The 16,860-nt window shown below is 52.9% G+C and overlaps 23 non-coding genes across 23 annotated transcripts; 13 read left to right on the forward strand and 10 right to left on the reverse strand.

The window, feature by feature from the left end:
- The first annotated feature begins 53 nt into the window (after positions 1 to 53).
- TRNAE-CUC (transfer RNA glutamic acid (anticodon CUC)) lies at positions 54 to 125 on the forward strand. The gene has a single exon. It is a non-coding gene; the product is annotated as a tRNA-Glu (tRNA).
- A 1,082-nt stretch (positions 126 to 1,207) lies between these two features.
- Positions 1,208 to 1,290, reverse strand: TRNAL-UAA (transfer RNA leucine (anticodon UAA)). The gene has a single exon. It is a non-coding gene; the product is annotated as a tRNA-Leu (tRNA).
- Positions 1,291 to 1,533: 243 nt separating this feature from the next.
- On the forward strand, positions 1,534 to 1,605 carry TRNAE-UUC (transfer RNA glutamic acid (anticodon UUC)). Its single transcript has one exon. It is a non-coding gene; the product is annotated as a tRNA-Glu (tRNA).
- Positions 1,606 to 2,687: 1,082 nt separating this feature from the next.
- TRNAL-UAA (transfer RNA leucine (anticodon UAA)) lies at positions 2,688 to 2,770 on the reverse strand. Its single transcript has one exon. It is a non-coding gene; the product is annotated as a tRNA-Leu (tRNA).
- A 243-nt stretch (positions 2,771 to 3,013) lies between these two features.
- Positions 3,014 to 3,085, forward strand: TRNAE-UUC (transfer RNA glutamic acid (anticodon UUC)). Its single transcript has one exon. It is a non-coding gene; the product is annotated as a tRNA-Glu (tRNA).
- Positions 3,086 to 4,179: 1,094 nt separating this feature from the next.
- Positions 4,180 to 4,262, reverse strand: TRNAL-UAA (transfer RNA leucine (anticodon UAA)). Its single transcript has one exon. It is a non-coding gene; the product is annotated as a tRNA-Leu (tRNA).
- Positions 4,263 to 4,505: 243 nt separating this feature from the next.
- TRNAE-UUC (transfer RNA glutamic acid (anticodon UUC)) lies at positions 4,506 to 4,577 on the forward strand. Its single transcript has one exon. It is a non-coding gene; the product is annotated as a tRNA-Glu (tRNA).
- Positions 4,578 to 5,195: 618 nt separating this feature from the next.
- Positions 5,196 to 5,267, forward strand: TRNAE-CUC (transfer RNA glutamic acid (anticodon CUC)). Its single transcript has one exon. It is a non-coding gene; the product is annotated as a tRNA-Glu (tRNA).
- Positions 5,268 to 6,349: 1,082 nt separating this feature from the next.
- TRNAL-UAA (transfer RNA leucine (anticodon UAA)) lies at positions 6,350 to 6,432 on the reverse strand. Its single transcript has one exon. It is a non-coding gene; the product is annotated as a tRNA-Leu (tRNA).
- Positions 6,433 to 6,675: 243 nt separating this feature from the next.
- TRNAE-UUC (transfer RNA glutamic acid (anticodon UUC)) lies at positions 6,676 to 6,747 on the forward strand. The gene has a single exon. It is a non-coding gene; the product is annotated as a tRNA-Glu (tRNA).
- A 1,082-nt stretch (positions 6,748 to 7,829) lies between these two features.
- On the reverse strand, positions 7,830 to 7,912 carry TRNAL-UAA (transfer RNA leucine (anticodon UAA)). Its single transcript has one exon. It is a non-coding gene; the product is annotated as a tRNA-Leu (tRNA).
- Positions 7,913 to 8,155: 243 nt separating this feature from the next.
- Positions 8,156 to 8,227, forward strand: TRNAE-UUC (transfer RNA glutamic acid (anticodon UUC)). Its single transcript has one exon. It is a non-coding gene; the product is annotated as a tRNA-Glu (tRNA).
- Positions 8,228 to 8,845: 618 nt separating this feature from the next.
- On the forward strand, positions 8,846 to 8,917 carry TRNAE-CUC (transfer RNA glutamic acid (anticodon CUC)). Its single transcript has one exon. It is a non-coding gene; the product is annotated as a tRNA-Glu (tRNA).
- A 1,094-nt stretch (positions 8,918 to 10,011) lies between these two features.
- On the reverse strand, positions 10,012 to 10,094 carry TRNAL-UAA (transfer RNA leucine (anticodon UAA)). The gene has a single exon. It is a non-coding gene; the product is annotated as a tRNA-Leu (tRNA).
- A 243-nt stretch (positions 10,095 to 10,337) lies between these two features.
- TRNAE-UUC (transfer RNA glutamic acid (anticodon UUC)) lies at positions 10,338 to 10,409 on the forward strand. The gene has a single exon. It is a non-coding gene; the product is annotated as a tRNA-Glu (tRNA).
- A 1,082-nt stretch (positions 10,410 to 11,491) lies between these two features.
- TRNAL-UAA (transfer RNA leucine (anticodon UAA)) lies at positions 11,492 to 11,574 on the reverse strand. The gene has a single exon. It is a non-coding gene; the product is annotated as a tRNA-Leu (tRNA).
- A 243-nt stretch (positions 11,575 to 11,817) lies between these two features.
- On the forward strand, positions 11,818 to 11,889 carry TRNAE-UUC (transfer RNA glutamic acid (anticodon UUC)). Its single transcript has one exon. It is a non-coding gene; the product is annotated as a tRNA-Glu (tRNA).
- Positions 11,890 to 12,983: 1,094 nt separating this feature from the next.
- Positions 12,984 to 13,066, reverse strand: TRNAL-UAA (transfer RNA leucine (anticodon UAA)). The gene has a single exon. It is a non-coding gene; the product is annotated as a tRNA-Leu (tRNA).
- A 243-nt stretch (positions 13,067 to 13,309) lies between these two features.
- Positions 13,310 to 13,381, forward strand: TRNAE-UUC (transfer RNA glutamic acid (anticodon UUC)). Its single transcript has one exon. It is a non-coding gene; the product is annotated as a tRNA-Glu (tRNA).
- A 618-nt stretch (positions 13,382 to 13,999) lies between these two features.
- TRNAE-CUC (transfer RNA glutamic acid (anticodon CUC)) lies at positions 14,000 to 14,071 on the forward strand. Its single transcript has one exon. It is a non-coding gene; the product is annotated as a tRNA-Glu (tRNA).
- A 1,082-nt stretch (positions 14,072 to 15,153) lies between these two features.
- TRNAL-UAA (transfer RNA leucine (anticodon UAA)) lies at positions 15,154 to 15,236 on the reverse strand. The gene has a single exon. It is a non-coding gene; the product is annotated as a tRNA-Leu (tRNA).
- A 243-nt stretch (positions 15,237 to 15,479) lies between these two features.
- Positions 15,480 to 15,551, forward strand: TRNAE-UUC (transfer RNA glutamic acid (anticodon UUC)). Its single transcript has one exon. It is a non-coding gene; the product is annotated as a tRNA-Glu (tRNA).
- Positions 15,552 to 16,633: 1,082 nt separating this feature from the next.
- On the reverse strand, positions 16,634 to 16,716 carry TRNAL-UAA (transfer RNA leucine (anticodon UAA)). Its single transcript has one exon. It is a non-coding gene; the product is annotated as a tRNA-Leu (tRNA).
- Positions 16,717 to 16,860: the final 144 nt, after the last annotated feature.

Here is a 16,860-nt window from a genome sequence, read left to right on the forward strand (position 1 = left end):
GAGCTTTGTCACTCGGAGAGCAGTGTATGAACTTTTGCTGCACGGCTCTGGGCTCCCTGGTGGTCTAGTGGTTAGGATTCGGCGCTCTCACCGCCGCGGCCTGGGTTCGATTCCCGGTCAGGGAAAAGTCCCTCTTCTGACCTTGAAAGCTTTTCCTTCCCGTAGGTCAGGGCTTCTCAAAATGAAGTTGCTTTTCTGACTCACAATTTGCCTAGCATGACGCAGTATCGCTCAAAATATGATTTTCGCAAGGTTCCTTTAGAGCTGCTTCCCATGGTGGGAGGCAAGGCTCTTGAGCAAGTGAGATCCTGTATTCCGAGGCGCGCTTCCTTTTGTAGGCTTCTGACCCCATGGCCTGTGGCAGGTAGTCCTCCTTTGACTGGGCCGCAGGCTTTGTCTCCAAATGGCGTCCTGGACCCACTGCAACCCACCTGTTTGCTAAAACGGAAGTCTGCCTCTGGGTAAGAAAAAGCTGAGCTGCACGTACGGAAAGCGGCAGAGGCCAGAGGCGGGGAGGGTGTGGCAAGGGCTGCCTGATTTGCATAGTGACCTGTTGCATCTTGGGAATGTACAGGCTTTGGAGCTTAACAGGTACTGCAGGTGTCTGCCTGGCCTGAGAGATGCCTGTCTGGTGCTCCCCTCAGGACACACAGGCCTTCCATTCGAGCATGGAGGGTGAGGGACATGGGTCACCCTCATATACAGGGGTGTGGGCATGGGCAGGATAGGTTGTGGGGGACCCGTCAGGGCATTGCCCGTTCGGAAGGCGAGAGGAGGCGGGGCAGGAAACTCTGCTCAATTTCTTTCCCAGAGGCCTGTGGAGAACCCTTTGCACGTTTGAGCCAGCCGGGCCTGCATCAGCAGATCCTGCTCCACTGGGAAGGGAGAGCCTGTAGGCGTAAATCAAAAAAAGGGGAGAAATCTGCAAATTCTAGCGGCAGACCCATGTTGCCCAGGAAGCAATCCCTTTCTCCTACTCCCTATAGTGGAAAAAGACATAGGAGGTGTATTTCTCTAGGCAGGGGCTCTGTGTAGATGGCACTTCATTGCTCTGGGAAGCATCCATGCTGGTGGAAGAGTAGCAGCAGACTCCACACCTGAGGCTTGAATGGGGACCGTTGGGGAGGGGCAGTGGGAGGCCGAGGAGGGCGGAGGAAAATGCTTTTCAAAAGCATCTGCACGTTCCTACAAACCTGCTGAAAACCCATACCAGGAATGGGGCTCGAACCCATGCGGACAAACGTCCATTGGATCTTAAGTCCAACGCCTTAACCACTCGGCCACCCTGGTGAGACCCAAGGATTTACTTTCTTCAACTCCCTTTTTATGCTTGCTGCTGTAGCACCAGCTGTCCAGCAAGAGGTGATTGCAGAGTTAAAAGGCTTTTGCAGGAGGTTAAAAGTAATTGCTTATAACAAACACACTGTGTGACACCTAACTTTCTCCCACTCAGACCTTACCGTTAATTTTTATATTGGAGTTAGCTTAGTCACAATAAGGGGGTGAGCAAGGCAGGCACACTAGAGCATCTACTCCCTGGTGGTCTAGTGGCTAGGATTCGGCGCTTTCACCGCCGCGGCCCGGGTTCGATTCCCGGTCAGGGAAAAGTCCCTCTTCTGACCTTGAAAGCTTTTCCTTCCCGTAGGTCAGGGCTTCTCAAAATGAAGTTGCTTTTCTGACTCACAATTTGCCTAGCATGACGCAGTATCGCTCAAAATATGATTTTCGCAAGGTTCCTTTAGAGCTGCTTCCCATGGTGGGAGGCAAGGCTCTTGAGCAAGTGAGATCCTGTATTCCGAGGCGCGCTTCCTTTTGTAGGCTTCTGACCCCATGGCCTGTGGCAGGTAGTCCTCCTTTGACTGGGCCGCAGGCTTTGTCTCCAAATGGCGTCCTGGACCCACTGCAACCCACCTGTTTGCTAAAACGGAAGTCTGCCTCTGGGTAAGAAAAAGCTGAGCTGCACGTACGGAAAGCGGCAGAGGCCAGAGGCGGGGAGGGTGTGGCAAGGGCTGCCTGATTTGCATAGTGACCTGTTGCATCTTGGGAATGTACAGGCTTTGGAGCTTAACAGGTACTGCAGGTGTCTGCCTGGCCTGAGAGATGCCTGTCTGGTGCTCCCCTCAGGACACACAGGCCTTCCATTCGAGCATGGAGGGTGAGGGACATGGGTCACCCTCATATACAGGGGTGTGGGCATGGGCAGGATAGGTTGTGGGGGACCCGTCAGGGCATTGCCCGTTCGGAAGGCGAGAGGAGGCGGGGCAGGAAACTCTGCTCAATTTCTTTCCCAGAGGCCTGTGGAGAACCCTTTGCACGTTTGAGCCAGCCGGGCCTGCATCAGCAGATCCTGCTCCACTGGGAAGGGAGAGCCTGTAGGCGTAAATCAAAAAAAGGGGAGAAATCTGCAAATTCTAGCGGCAGACCCATGTTGCCCAGGAAGCAATCAGTTTCTCCTACTCCCTATAGTGGAAAAAGACATAGGAGGTGTATTTCTCTAGGCAGGGGCTCTGTGTAGATGGCACTTCATTGCTCTGGGAAGCATCCATGCTGGTGGAAGAGTAGCAGCAGACTCCACACCTGAGGCTTGAATGGGGACCGTTGGGGAGGGGCAGTGGGAGGCCGAGGAGGGCGGAGGAAAATGCTTTTCAAAAGCATCTGCACGTTCCTACAAACCTGCTGAAAACCCATACCAGGAATGGGGCTCGAGCCCATGCGGACAAACGTCCATTGGATCTTAAGTCCAACGCCTTAACCACTCGGCCACCCTGGTGAGACCCAAGGATTTACTTTCTTCAACTCCCTTTTTATGCTTGCTGCTGTAGCACCAGCTGTCCAGCAAGAGGTGATTGCAGAGTTAAAAGGCTTTTGCAGGAGGTTAAAAGTAATTGCTTATAACAAACACACTGTGTGACACCTAACTTTCTCCCACTCGGACCTTACCGTTAATTTTTATATTGGAGTTAGCTTAGTCACAATAAGGGGGTGAGCAAGGCAGGCACACTAGAGCATCTACTCCCTGGTGGTCTAGTGGCTAGGATTCGGCGCTTTCACCGCCGCGGCCCGGGTTCGATTCCCGGTCAGGGAAAAGTCCCTCTTCTGACCTTGAAAGCTTTTCCTTCCCGTAGGTCAGGGCTTCTCAAAATGAAGTTGCTTTTCTGACTCACAATTTGCCTAGCATGACGCAGTATCGCTCAAAATATGATTTTCGCAAGGTTCCTTTAGAGCTGCTTCCCATGGTGGGAGGCAAGGCTCTTGAGCAAGTGAGATCCTGTATTCCGAGGCGCGCTTCCTTTTGTAGGCTTCTGACCCCATGGCCTGTGGCAGGTAGTCCTCCTTTGACTGGGCCGCAGGCTTTGTCTCCAAATGGCGTCCTGGACCCACTGCAACCCACCTGTTTGCTAAAACGGAAGTCTGCCTCTGGGTAAGAAAAAGCTGAGCTGCACGTACGGAAAGCGGCAGAGGCCAGAGGCGGGGAGGGTGTGGCAAGGGCTGCCTGATTTGCATAGTGACCTGTTGCATCTTGGGAATGTACAGGCTTTGGAGCTTAACAGGTACTGCAGGTGTCTGCCTGGCCTGAGAGATGCCTGTCTGGTGCTCCCCTCAGGACACACAGGCCTTCCATTCGAGCATGAAGGGTGAGGGACATGGGTCACCCTCATATACAGGGGTGTGGGCATGGGCAGGATAGGTTGTGGGGGACCCGTCAGGGCATTGCCCGTTTGGAAGCCCGTTCGGAAGGCGAGAGGAGGCGGGGCAGGAAACTCTGCTCAATTTCTTTCCCAGAGGCCTGTGGAGAACCCTTTGCACGTTTGAGCCAGCCGGGCCTGCATCAGCAGATCCTGCTCCACTGGGAAGGGAGAGCCTGTAGGCGTAAATCAAAAAAAGGGGAGAAATCTGCAAATTCGAGCGGCAGACCCATGTTGCCCAGGAAGCAATCAGTTTCTCCTACTCCCTATAGTGGAAAAAGACATAGGAGGTGTATTTCTCTAGGCAGGGGCTCTGTGTAGATGGCACTTCATTGCTCTGGGAAGCATCCATGCTGGTGGAAGAGTAGCAGCAGACTCCACACCTGAGGCTTGAATGGGGACCGTTGGGGAGGGGCAGTGGGAGGCCGAGGAGGGCGGAGGAAAATGCTTTTCAAAAGCATCTGCACGTTCCTACAAACCTGCTGAAAACCCATACCAGGAATGGGGCTCGAGCCCATGCGGACAAACGTCCATTGGATCTTAAGTCCAACGCCTTAACCACTCGGCCACCCTGGTGAGACCCAAGGATTTACTTTCTTCAACTCCCTTTTTATGCTTGCTGCTGTAGCACCAGCTGTCCAGCAAGAGGTGATTGCAGAGTTAAAATGCTTTTGCAGGAGGTTAAAAGTAATTGCTTATAACAAACACACTGTGTGACACCTAACTTTCTCCCACTCGGACCTTACCGTTAATTTTTATATTGGAGTTAGCTTAGTCACAATAAGGGGGTGAGCAAGGCAGGCACACTAGAGCATCTACTCCCTGGTGGTCTAGTGGCTAGGATTCGGCGCTTTCACCGCCGCGGCCCGGGTTCGATTCCCGGTCAGGGAAGATCCCTCTAAAGCATAGATTGCTTAATTTGTCTGTGTATCTTTTTTAAAAGAAGGTCTTTAAAAAGGCACCCCTCCCAATAGATGAAAGCGGAGGAATGGGGCTTGTTCTCCTGTGCCCCAGGTTGCTTTGCCCCCATTGACCTAAGCCACCTTTGTGCGCACGCAGTCCCCCACCCAGTCAGGTGCTCTATGTTGGCGTGAAGTGCAGTACCAGCTCAACAGAAAGGTAAATTGCTGGAAAACCCTGCTGTGATGCATACATCTACTTTGGAGCACTCTTCTCCTTTGCACTCTTGAATCGCTTAAGCGCAATGTATTCTTCCAGCAAGCTGAATAACGAGATAGGTGAGAGAAGGTGTACCAGCTGTCTGTGCGCCATCAGCAGCCACTAGGTGTCCCTCTTGTGTTTTCCCGGGGATCCTGATTGTGCAGGAATTCATCGGTTCAGTAGCAAGGGGGAGAGGATGGCCTGTGCCTGGAAGTGACAGGCAGTCTGGTGGCATCATGAGGATTAAGTTCCGATTCATATTTGCTGTAGAATAAAATATGTTTTCAGCCCCCATGAGCTTTGTCACTCGGAGAGCAGTGTATGAACTTTTGCTGCACGGCTCTGGGCTCCCTGGTGGTCTAGTGGTTAGGATTCGGCGCTCTCACCGCCGCGGCCCGGGTTCGATTCCCGGTCAGGGAAAAGTCCCTCTTCTGACCTTGAAAGCTTTTCCTTCCCGTAGGTCAGGGCTTCTCAAAATGAAGTTGCTTTTCTGACTCACAATTTGCCTAGCATGACGCAGTATCGCTCAAAATATGATTTTCGCAAGGTTCCTTTAGAGCTGCTTCCCATGGTGGGAGGCAAGGCTCTTGAGCAAGTGAGATCCTGTATTCCGAGGCGCGCTTCCTTTTGTAGGCTTCTGACCCCATGGCCTGTGGCAGGTAGTCCTCCTTTGACTGGGCCGCAGGCTTTGTCTCCAAATGGCGTCCTGGACCCACTGCAACCCACCTGTTTGCTAAAACGGAAGTCTGCCTCTGGGTAAGAAAAAGCTGAGCTGCACGTACGGAAAGCGGCAGAGGCCAGAGGCGGGGAGGGTGTGGCAAGGGCTGCCTGATTTGCATAGTGACCTGTTGCATCTTGGGAATGTACAGGCTTTGGAGCTTAACAGGTACTGCAGGTGTCTGCCTGGCCTGAGAGATGCCTGTCTGGTGCTCCCCTCAGGACACACAGGCCTTCCATTCGAGCATGGAGGGTGAGGGACATGGGTCACCCTCATATACAGGGGTGTGGGCATGGGCAGGATAGGTTGTGGGGGACTCGTCAGGGTATTGCCCGTTCGGAAGGCGAGAGGAGGCGGGGCAGGAAACTCTGCTCAATTTCTTTCCCAGAGGCCTGTGGAGAACCCTTTGCACGTTTGAGCCAGCCGGGCCTGCATCAGCAGATCCTGCTCCACTGGGAAGGGAGAGCCTGTAGGCGTAAATCAAAAAAAGGGGAGAAATCTGCAAATTCTAGCGGCAGACCCATGTTGCCCAGGAAGCAATCCCTTTCTCCTACTCCCTATAGTGGAAAAAGACATAGGAGGTGTATTTCTCTAGGCAGGGGCTCTGTGTAGATGGCACTTCATTGCTCTGGGAAGCATCCATGCTGGTGGAAGAGTAGCAGCAGACTCCACACCTGAGGCTTGAATGGGGACCGTTGGGGAGGGGCAGTGGGAGGCCGAGGAGGGCGGAGGAAAATGCTTTTCAAAAGCATCTGCACGTTCCTACAAACCTGCTGAAAACCCATACCAGGAATGGGGCTCGAACCCATGCGGACAAACGTCCATTGGATCTTAAGTCCAACGCCTTAACCACTCGGCCACCCTGGTGAGACCCAAGGATTTACTTTCTTCAACTCCCTTTTTATGCTTGCTGCTGTAGCACCAGCTGTCCAGCAAGAGGTGATTGCAGAGTTAAAAGGCTTTTGCAGGAGGTTAAAAGTAATTGCTTATAACAAACACACTGTGTGACACCTAACTTTCTCCCACTCAGACCTTACCGTTAATTTTTATATTGGAGTTAGCTTAGTCACAATAAGGGGGTGAGCAAGGCAGGCACACTAGAGCATCTACTCCCTGGTGGTCTAGTGGCTAGGATTCGGCGCTTTCACCGCCGCGGCCCGGGTTCGATTCCCGGTCAGGGAAAAGTCCCTCTTCTGACCTTGAAAGCTTTTCCTTCCCGTAGGTCAGGGCTTCTCAAAATGAAGTTGCTTTTCTGACTCACAATTTGCCTAGCATGACGCAGTATCGCTCAAAATATGATTTTCGCAAGGTTCCTTTAGAGCTGCTTCCCATGGTGGGAGGCAAGGCTCTTGAGCAAGTGAGATCCTGTATTCCGAGGCGCGCTTCCTTTTGTAGGCTTCTGACCCCATGGCCTGTGGCAGGTAGTCCTCCTTTGACTGGGCCGCAGGCTTTGTCTCCAAATGGCGTCCTGGACCCACTGCAACCCACCTGTTTGCTAAAACGGAAGTCTGCCTCTGGGTAAGAAAAAGCTGAGCTGCACGTACGGAAAGCGGCAGAGGCCAGAGGCGGGGAGGGTGTGGCAAGGGCTGCCTGATTTGCATAGTGACCTGTTGCATCTTGGGAATGTACAGGCTTTGGAGCTTAACAGGTACTGCAGGTGTCTGCCTGGCCTGAGAGATGCCTGTCTGGTGCTCCCCTCAGGACACACAGGCCTTCCATTCGAGCATGGAGGGTGAGGGACATGGGTCACCCTCATATACAGGGGTGTGGGCATGGGCAGGATAGGTTGTGGGGGACCCGTCAGGGCATTGCCCGTTCGGAAGGCGAGAGGAGGCGGGGCAGGAAACTCTGCTCAATTTCTTTCCCAGAGGCCTGTGGAGAACCCTTTGCACGTTTGAGCCAGCCGGGCCTGCATCAGCAGATCCTGCTCCACTGGGAAGGGAGAGCCTGTAGGCGTAAATCAAAAAAAGGGGAGAAATCTGCAAATTCTAGCGGCAGACCCATGTTGCCCAGGAAGCAATCAGTTTCTCCTACTCCCTATAGTGGAAAAAGACATAGGAGGTGTATTTCTCTAGGCAGGGGCTCTGTGTAGATGGCACTTCATTGCTCTGGGAAGCATCCATGCTGGTGGAAGAGTAGCAGCAGACTCCACACCTGAGGCTTGAATGGGGACCGTTGGGGAGGGGCAGTGGGAGGCCGAGGAGGGCGGAGGAAAATGCTTTTCAAAAGCATCTGCACGTTCCTACAAACCTGCTGAAAACCCATACCAGGAATGGGGCTCGAGCCCATGCGGACAAACGTCCATTGGATCTTAAGTCCAACGCCTTAACCACTCGGCCACCCTGGTGAGACCCAAGGATTTACTTTCTTCAACTCCCTTTTTATGCTTGCTGCTGTAGCACCAGCTGTCCAGCAAGAGGTGATTGCAGAGTTAAAAGGCTTTTGCAGGAGGTTAAAAGTAATTGCTTATAACAAACACACTGTGTGACACCTAACTTTCTCCCACTCGGACCTTACCGTTAATTTTTATATTGGAGTTAGCTTAGTCACAATAAGGGGGTGAGCAAGGCAGGCACACTAGAGCATCTACTCCCTGGTGGTCTAGTGGCTAGGATTCGGCGCTTTCACCGCCGCGGCCCGGGTTCGATTCCCGGTCAGGGAAGATCCCTCTAAAGCATAGATTGCTTAATTTGTCTGTGTATCTTTTTTAAAAGAAGGTCTTTAAAAAGGCACCCCTCCCAATAGATGAAAGCGGAGGAATGGGGCTTGTTCTCCTGTGCCCCAGGTTGCTTTGCCCCCATTGACCTAAGCCACCTTTGTGCGCACGCAGTCCCCCACCCAGTCAGGTGCTCTATGTTGGCGTGAAGTGCAGTACCAGCTCAACAGAAAGGTAAATTGCTGGAAAACCCTGCTGTGATGCATACATCTACTTTGGAGCACTCTTCTCCTTTGCACTCTTGAATCGCTTAAGCGCAATGTATTCTTCCAGCAAGCTGAATAACGAGATAGGTGAGAGAAGGTGTACCAGCTGTCTGTGCGCCATCAGCAGCCACTAGGTGTCCCTCTTGTGTTTTCCCGGGGATCCTGATTGTGCAGGAATTCATCGGTTCAGTAGCAAGGGGGAGAGGATGGCCTGTGCCTGGAAGTGACAGGCAGTCTGGTGGCATCATGAGGATTAAGTTCCGATTCATATTTGCTGTAGAATAAAATATGTTTTCAGCCCCCATGAGCTTTGTCACTCGGAGAGCAGTGTATGAACTTTTGCTGCACGGCTCTGGGCTCCCTGGTGGTCTAGTGGTTAGGATTCGGCGCTCTCAGCGCCGCGGCCTGGGTTCGATTCCCGGTCAGGGAAAAGTCCCTCTTCTGACCTTGAAAGCTTTTCCTTCCCGTAGGTCAGGGCTTCTCAAAATGAAGTTGCTTTTCTGACTCACAATTTGCCTAGCATGACGCAGTATCGCTCAAAATATGATTTTCGCAAGGTTCCTTTAGAGCTGCTTCCCATGGTGGGAGGCAAGGCTCTTGAGCAAGTGAGATCCTGTATTCCGAGGCGCGCTTCCTTTTGTAGGCTTCTGACCCCATGGCCTGTGGCAGGTAGTCCTCCTTTGACTGGGCCGCAGGCTTTGTCTCCAAATGGCGTCCTGGACCCACTGCAACCCACCTGTTTGCTAAAACGGAAGTCTGCCTCTGGGTAAGAAAAAGCTGAGCTGCACGTACGGAAAGCGGCAGAGGCCAGAGGCGGGGAGGGTGTGGCAAGGGCTGCCTGATTTGCATAGTGACCTGTTGCATCTTGGGAATGTACAGGCTTTGGAGCTTAACAGGTACTGCAGGTGTCTGCCTGGCCTGAGAGATGCCTGTCTGGTGCTCCCCTCAGGACACACAGGCCTTCCATTCGAGCATGAAGGGTGAGGAACATGGGTCACCCTCATATACAGGGGTGTGGGCATGGGCAGGATAGGTTGTGGGGGACCCGTCAGGGCATTGCCCGTTTGGAAGCCCGTTCGGAAGGCGAGAGGAGGCGGGGCAGGAAACTCTGCTCAATTTCTTTCCCAGAGGCCTGTGGAGAACCCTTTGCACGTTTGAGCCAGCCGGGTCTGCATCAGCAGATCCTGCTCCACTGGGAAGGGAGAGCCTGTAGGCGTAAATCAAAAAAAGGGGAGAAATCTGCAAATTCTAGCGGCAGACCCATGTTGCCCAGGAAGCAATCCCTTTCTCCTACTCCCTATAGTGGAAAAAGACATAGGAGGTGTATTTCTCTAGGCAGGGGCTCTGTGTAGATGGCACTTCATTGCTCTGGGAAGCATCCATGCTGGTGGAAGAGTAGCAGCAGACTCCACACCTGAGGCTTGAATGGGGACCGTTGGGGAGGGGCAGTGGGAGGCCGAGGAGGGCGGAGGAAAATGCTTTTCAAAAGCATCTGCACGTTCCTACAAACCTGCTGAAAACCCATACCAGGAATGGGGCTCGAGCCCATGCGGACAAACGTCCATTGGATCTTAAGTCCAACGCCTTAACCACTCGGCCACCCTGGTGAGACCCAAGGATTTACTTTCTTCAACTCCCTTTTTATGCTTGCTGCTGTAGCACCAGCTGTCCAGCAAGAGGTGATTGCAGAGTTAAAAGGCTTTTGCAGGAGGTTAAAAGTAATTGCTTATAACAAACACACTGTGTGACACCTAACTTTCTCCCACTCGGACCTTACCGTTAATTTTTATATTGGAGTTAGCTTAGTCACAATAAGGGGGTGAGCAAGGCAGGCACACTAGAGCATCTACTCCCTGGTGGTCTAGTGGCTAGGATTCGGCGCTTTCACCGCCGCGGCCCGGGTTCGATTCCCGGTCAGGGAAAAGTCCCTCTTCTGACCTTGAAAGCTTTTCCTTCCCGTAGGTCAGGGCTTCTCAAAATGAAGTTGCTTTTCTGACTCACAATTTGCCTAGCATGACGCAGTATCGCTCAAAATATGATTTTCGCAAGGTTCCTTTAGAGCTGCTTCCCATGGTGGGAGGCAAGGCTCTTGAGCAAGTGAGATCCTGTATTCCGAGGCGCGCTTCCTTTTGTAGGCTTCTGACCCCATGGCCTGTGGCAGGTAGTCCTCCTTTGACTGGGCCGCAGGCTTTGTCTCCAAATGGCGTCCTGGACCCACTGCAACCCACCTGTTTGCTAAAACGGAAGTCTGCCTCTGGGTAAGAAAAAGCTGAGCTGCACGTACGGAAAGCGGCAGAGGCCAGAGGCGGGGAGGGTGTGGCAAGGGCTGCCTGATTTGCATAGTGACCTGTTGCATCTTGGGAATGTACAGGCTTTGGAGCTTAACAGGTACTGCAGGTGTCTGCCTGGCCTGAGAGATGCCTGTCTGGTGCTCCCCTCAGGACACACAGGCCTTCCATTCGAGCATGGAGGGTGAGGGACATGGGTCACCCTCATATACAGGGGTGTGGGCATGGGCAGGATAGGTTGTGGGGGACCCGTCAGGGCATTGCCCGTTCGGAAGGCGAGAGGAGGCGGGGCAGGAAACTCTGCTCAATTTCTTTCCCAGAGGCCTGTGGAGAACCCTTTGCACGTTTGAGCCAGCCGGGCCTGCATCAGCAGATCCTGCTCCACTGGGAAGGGAGAGCCTGTAGGCGTAAATCAAAAAAAGGGGAGAAATCTGCAAATTCTAGCGGCAGACCCATGTTGCCCAGGAAGCAATCAGTTTCTCCTACTCCCTATAGTGGAAAAAGACATAGGAGGTGTATTTCTCTAGGCAGGGGCTCTGTGTAGATGGCACTTCATTGCTCTGGGAAGCATCCATGCTGGTGGAAGAGTAGCAGCAGACTCCACACCTGAGGCTTGAATGGGGACCGTTGGGGAGGGGCAGTGGGAGGCCGAGGAGGGCGGTGGAAAATGCTTTTCAAAAGCATCTGCACGTTCCTACAACCCTGCTGAAAACCCATACCAGGAATGGGGCTCGAGCCCATGCGGACAAACGTCCATTGGATCTTAAGTCCAACGCCTTAACCACTCGGCCACCCTGGTGAGACCCAAGGATTTACTTTCTTCAACTCCCTTTTTATGCTTGCTGCTGTAGCACCAGCTGTCCAGCAAGAGGTGATTGCAGAGTTAAAAGGCTTTTGCAGGAGGTTAAAAGTAATTGCTTATAACAAACACACTGTGTGACACCTAACTTTCTCCCACTCGGACCTTACCGTTAATTTTTATATTGGAGTTAGCTTAGTCACAATAAGGGGGTGAGCAAGGCAGGCACACTAGAGCATCTACTCCCTGGTGGTCTAGTGGCTAGGATTCGGCGCTTTCACCGCCGCGGCCCGGGTTCGATTCCCGGTCAGGGAAAAGTCCCTCTTCTGACCTTGAAAGCTTTTCCTTCCCGTAGGTCAGGGCTTCTCAAAATGAAGTTGCTTTTCTGACTCACAATTTGCCTAGCATGACGCAGTATCGCTCAAAATATGATTTTCGCAAGGTTCCTTTAGAGCTGCTTCCCATGGTGGGAGGCAAGGCTCTTGAGCAAGTGAGATCCTGTATTCCGAGGCGCGCTTCCTTTTGTAGGCTTCTGACCCCATGGCCTGTGGCAGGTAGTCCTCCTTTGACTGGGCCGCAGGCTTTGTCTCCAAATGGCGTCCTGGACCCACTGCAACCCACCTGTTTGCTAAAACGGAAGTCTGCCTCTGGGTAAGAAAAAGCTGAGCTGCACGTACGGAAAGCGGCAGAGGCCAGAGGCGGGGAGGGTGTGGCAAGGGCTGCCTGATTTGCATAGTGACCTGTTGCATCTTGGGAATGTACAGGCTTTGGAGCTTAACAGGTACTGCAGGTGTCTGCCTGGCCTGAGAGATGCCTGTCTGGTGCTCCCCTCAGGACACACAGGCCTTCCATTCGAGCATGAAGGGTGAGGGACATGGGTCACCCTCATATACAGGGGTGTGGGCATGGGCAGGATAGGTTGTGGGGGACCCGTCAGGGCATTGCCCGTTTGGAAGCCCGTTCGGAAGGCGAGAGGAGGCGGGGCAGGAAACTCTGCTCAATTTCTTTCCCAGAGGCCTGTGGAGAACCCTTTGCACGTTTGAGCCAGCCGGGCCTGCATCAGCAGATCCTGCTCCACTGGGAAGGGAGAGCCTGTAGGCGTAAATCAAAAAAAGGGGAGAAATCTGCAAATTCGAGCGGCAGACCCATGTTGCCCAGGAAGCAATCAGTTTCTCCTACTCCCTATAGTGGAAAAAGACATAGGAGGTGTATTTCTCTAGGCAGGGGCTCTGTGTAGATGGCACTTCATTGCTCTGGGAAGCATCCATGCTGGTGGAAGAGTAGCAGCAGACTCCACACCTGAGGCTTGAATGGGGACCGTTGGGGAGGGGCAGTGGGAGGCCGAGGAGGGCGGAGGAAAATGCTTTTCAAAAGCATCTGCACGTTCCTACAAACCTGCTGAAAACCCATACCAGGAATGGGGCTCGAGCCCATGCGGACAAACGTCCATTGGATCTTAAGTCCAACGCCTTAACCACTCGGCCACCCTGGTGAGACCCAAGGATTTACTTTCTTCAACTCCCTTTTTATGCTTGCTGCTGTAGCACCAGCTGTCCAGCAAGAGGTGATTGCAGAGTTAAAATGCTTTTGCAGGAGGTTAAAAGTAATTGCTTATAACAAACACACTGTGTGACACCTAACTTTCTCCCACTCGGACCTTACCGTTAATTTTTATATTGGAGTTAGCTTAGTCACAATAAGGGGGTGAGCAAGGCAGGCACACTAGAGCATCTACTCCCTGGTGGTCTAGTGGCTAGGATTCGGCGCTTTCACCGCCGCGGCCCGGGTTCGATTCCCGGTCAGGGAAGATCCCTCTAAAGCATAGATTGCTTAATTTGTCTGTGTATCTTTTTTAAAAGAAGGTCTTTAAAAAGGCACCCCTCCCAATAGATGAAAGCGGAGGAATGGGGCTTGTTCTCCTGTGCCCCAGGTTGCTTTGCCCCCATTGACCTAAGCCACCTTTGTGCGCACGCAGTCCCCCACCCAGTCAGGTGCTCTATGTTGGCGTGAAGTGCAGTACCAGCTCAACAGAAAGGTAAATTGCTGGAAAACCCTGCTGTGATGCATACATCTACTTTGGAGCACTCTTCTCCTTTGCACTCTTGAATCGCTTAAGCGCAATGTATTCTTCCAGCAAGCTGAATAACGAGATAGGTGAGAGAAGGTGTACCAGCTGTCTGTGCGCCATCAGCAGCCACTAGGTGTCCCTCTTGTGTTTTCCCGGGGATCCTGATTGTGCAGGAATTCATCGGTTCAGTAGCAAGGGGGAGAGGATGGCCTGTGCCTGGAAGTGACAGGCAGTCTGGTGGCATCATGAGGATTAAGTTCCGATTCATATTTGCTGTAGAATAAAATATGTTTTCAGCCCCCATGAGCTTTGTCACTCGGAGAGCAGTGTATGAACTTTTGCTGCACGGCTCTGGGCTCCCTGGTGGTCTAGTGGTTAGGATTCGGCGCTCTCACCGCCGCGGCCTGGGTTCGATTCCCGGTCAGGGAAAAGTCCCTCTTCTGACCTTGAAAGCTTTTCCTTCCCGTAGGTCAGGGCTTCTCAAAATGAAGTTGCTTTTCTGACTCACAATTTGCCTAGCATGACGCAGTATCGCTCAAAATATGATTTTCGCAAGGTTCCTTTAGAGCTGCTTCCCATGGTGGGAGGCAAGGCTCTTGAGCAAGTGAGATCCTGTATTCCGAGGCGCGCTTCCTTTTGTAGGCTTCTGACCCCATGGCCTGTGGCAGGTAGTCCTCCTTTGACTGGGCCGCAGGCTTTGTCTCCAAATGGCGTCCTGGACCCACTGCAACCCACCTGTTTGCTAAAACGGAAGTCTGCCTCTGGGTAAGAAAAAGCTGAGCTGCACGTACGGAAAGCGGCAGAGGCCAGAGGCGGGGAGGGTGTGGCAAGGGCTGCCTGATTTGCATAGTGACCTGTTGCATCTTGGGAATGTACAGGCTTTGGAGCTTAACAGGTACTGCAGGTGTCTGCCTGGCCTGAGAGATGCCTGTCTGGTGCTCCCCTCAGGACACACAGGCCTTCCATTCGAGCATGGAGGGTGAGGGACATGGGTCACCCTCATATACAGGGGTGTGGGCATGGGCAGGATAGGTTGTGGGGGACCCGTCAGGGCATTGCCCGTTCGGAAGGCGAGAGGAGGCGGGGCAGGAAACTCTGCTCAATTTCTTTCCCAGAGGCCTGTGGAGAACCCTTTGCACGTTTGAGCCAGCCGGGCCTGCATCAGCAGATCCTGCTCCACTGGGAAGGGAGAGCCTGTAGGCGTAAATCAAAAAAAGGGGAGAAATCTGCAAATTCTAGCGGCAGACCCATGTTGCCCAGGAAGCAATCCCTTTCTCCTACTCCCTATAGTGGAAAAAGACATAGGAGGTGTATTTCTCTAGGCAGGGGCTCTGTGTAGATGGCACTTCATTGCTCTGGGAAGCATCCATGCTGGTGGAAGAGTAGCAGCAGACTCCACACCTGAGGCTTGAATGGGGACCGTTGGGGAGGGGCAGTGGGAGGCCGAGGAGGGCGGAGGAAAATGCTTTTCAAAAGCATCTGCACGTTCCTACAAACCTGCTGAAAACCCATACCAGGAATGGGGCTCGAACCCATGCAGACAAACGTCCATTGGATCTTAAGTCCAACGCCTTAACCACTCGGCCACCCTGGTGAGACCCAAGGATTTACTTTCTTCAACTCCCTTTTTATGCTTGCTGCTGTAGCACCAGCTGTCCAGCAAGAGGTGATTGCAGAGTTAAAAGGCTTTTGCAGGAGGTTAAAAGTAATTGCTTATAACAAACACACTGTGTGACACCTAACTTTCTCCCACTCAGACCTTACCGTTAATTTTTATATTGGAGTTAGCTTAGTCACAATAAGGGGGTGAGCAAGGCAGGCACACTAGAGCATCTACTCCCTGGTGGTCTAGTGGCTAGGATTCGGCGCTTTCACCGCCGCGGCCCGGGTTCGATTCCCGGTCAGGGAAAAGTCCCTCTTCTGACCTTGAAAGCTTTTCCTTCCCGTAGGTCAGGGCTTCTCAAAATGAAGTTGCTTTTCTGACTCACAATTTGCCTAGCATGACGCAGTATCGCTCAAAATATGATTTTCGCAAGGTTCCTTTAGAGCTGCTTCCCATGGTGGGAGGCAAGGCTCTTGAGCAAGTGAGATCCTGTATTCCGAGGCGCGCTTCCTTTTGTAGGCTTCTGACCCCATGGCCTGTGGCAGGTAGTCCTCCTTTGACTGGGCCGCAGGCTTTGTCTCCAAATGGCGTCCTGGACCCACTGCAACCCACCTGTTTGCTAAAACGGAAGTCTGCCTCTGGGTAAGAAAAAGCTGAGCTGCACGTACGGAAAGCGGCAGAGGCCAGAGGCGGGGAGGGTGTGGCAAGGGCTGCCTGATTTGCATAGTGACCTGTTGCATCTTGGGAATGTACAGGCTTTGGAGCTTAACAGGTACTGCAGGTGTCTGCCTGGCCTGAGAGATGCCTGTCTGGTGCTCCCCTCAGGACACACAGGCCTTCCATTCGAGCATGGAGGGTGAGGGACATGGGTCACCCTCATATACAGGGGTGTGGGCATGGGCAGGATAGGTTGTGGGGGACCCGTCAGGGCATTGCCCGTTCGGAAGGCGAGAGGAGGCGGGGCAGGAAACTCTGCTCAATTTCTTTCCCAGAGGCCTGTGGAGAACCCTTTGCACGTTTGAGCCAGCCGGGCCTGCATCAGCAGATCCTGCTCCACTGGGAAGGGAGAGCCTGTAGGCGTAAATCAAAAAAAGGGGAGAAATCTGCAAATTCTAGCGGCAGACCCATGTTGCCCAGGAAGCAATCAGTTTCTCCTACTCCCTATAGTGGAAAAAGACATAGGAGGTGTATTTCTCTAGGCAGGGGCTCTGTGTAGATGGCACTTCATTGCTCTGGGAAGCATCCATGCTGGTGGAAGAGTAGCAGCAGACTCCACACCTGAGGCTTGAATGGGGACCGTTGGGGAGGGGCAGTGGGAGGCCGAGGAGGGCGGAGGAAAATGCTTTTCAAAAGCATCTGCACGTTCCTACAAACCTGCTGAAAACCCATACCAGGAATGGGGCTCGAGCCCATGCGGACAAACGTCCATTGGATCTTAAGTCCAACGCCTTAACCACTCGGCCACCCTGGTGAGACCCAAGGATTTACTTTCTTCAACTCCCTTTTTATGCTTGCTGCTGTAGCACCAGCTGTCCAGCAAGAGGTGATTGCAGAGTTAAAAGGCTTTTGCAGGAGGTTAAAAGTAATTGCTTATAACAAACACACTGTGTGACAC

Source organism: Lissotriton vulgaris, chromosome 4_1 (genome assembly GCF_964263255.1).
Source record: "Lissotriton vulgaris chromosome 4_1, aLisVul1.2, whole genome shotgun sequence".
Lineage (NCBI taxonomy): Eukaryota > Metazoa > Chordata > Amphibia > Caudata > Salamandridae > Lissotriton > Lissotriton vulgaris.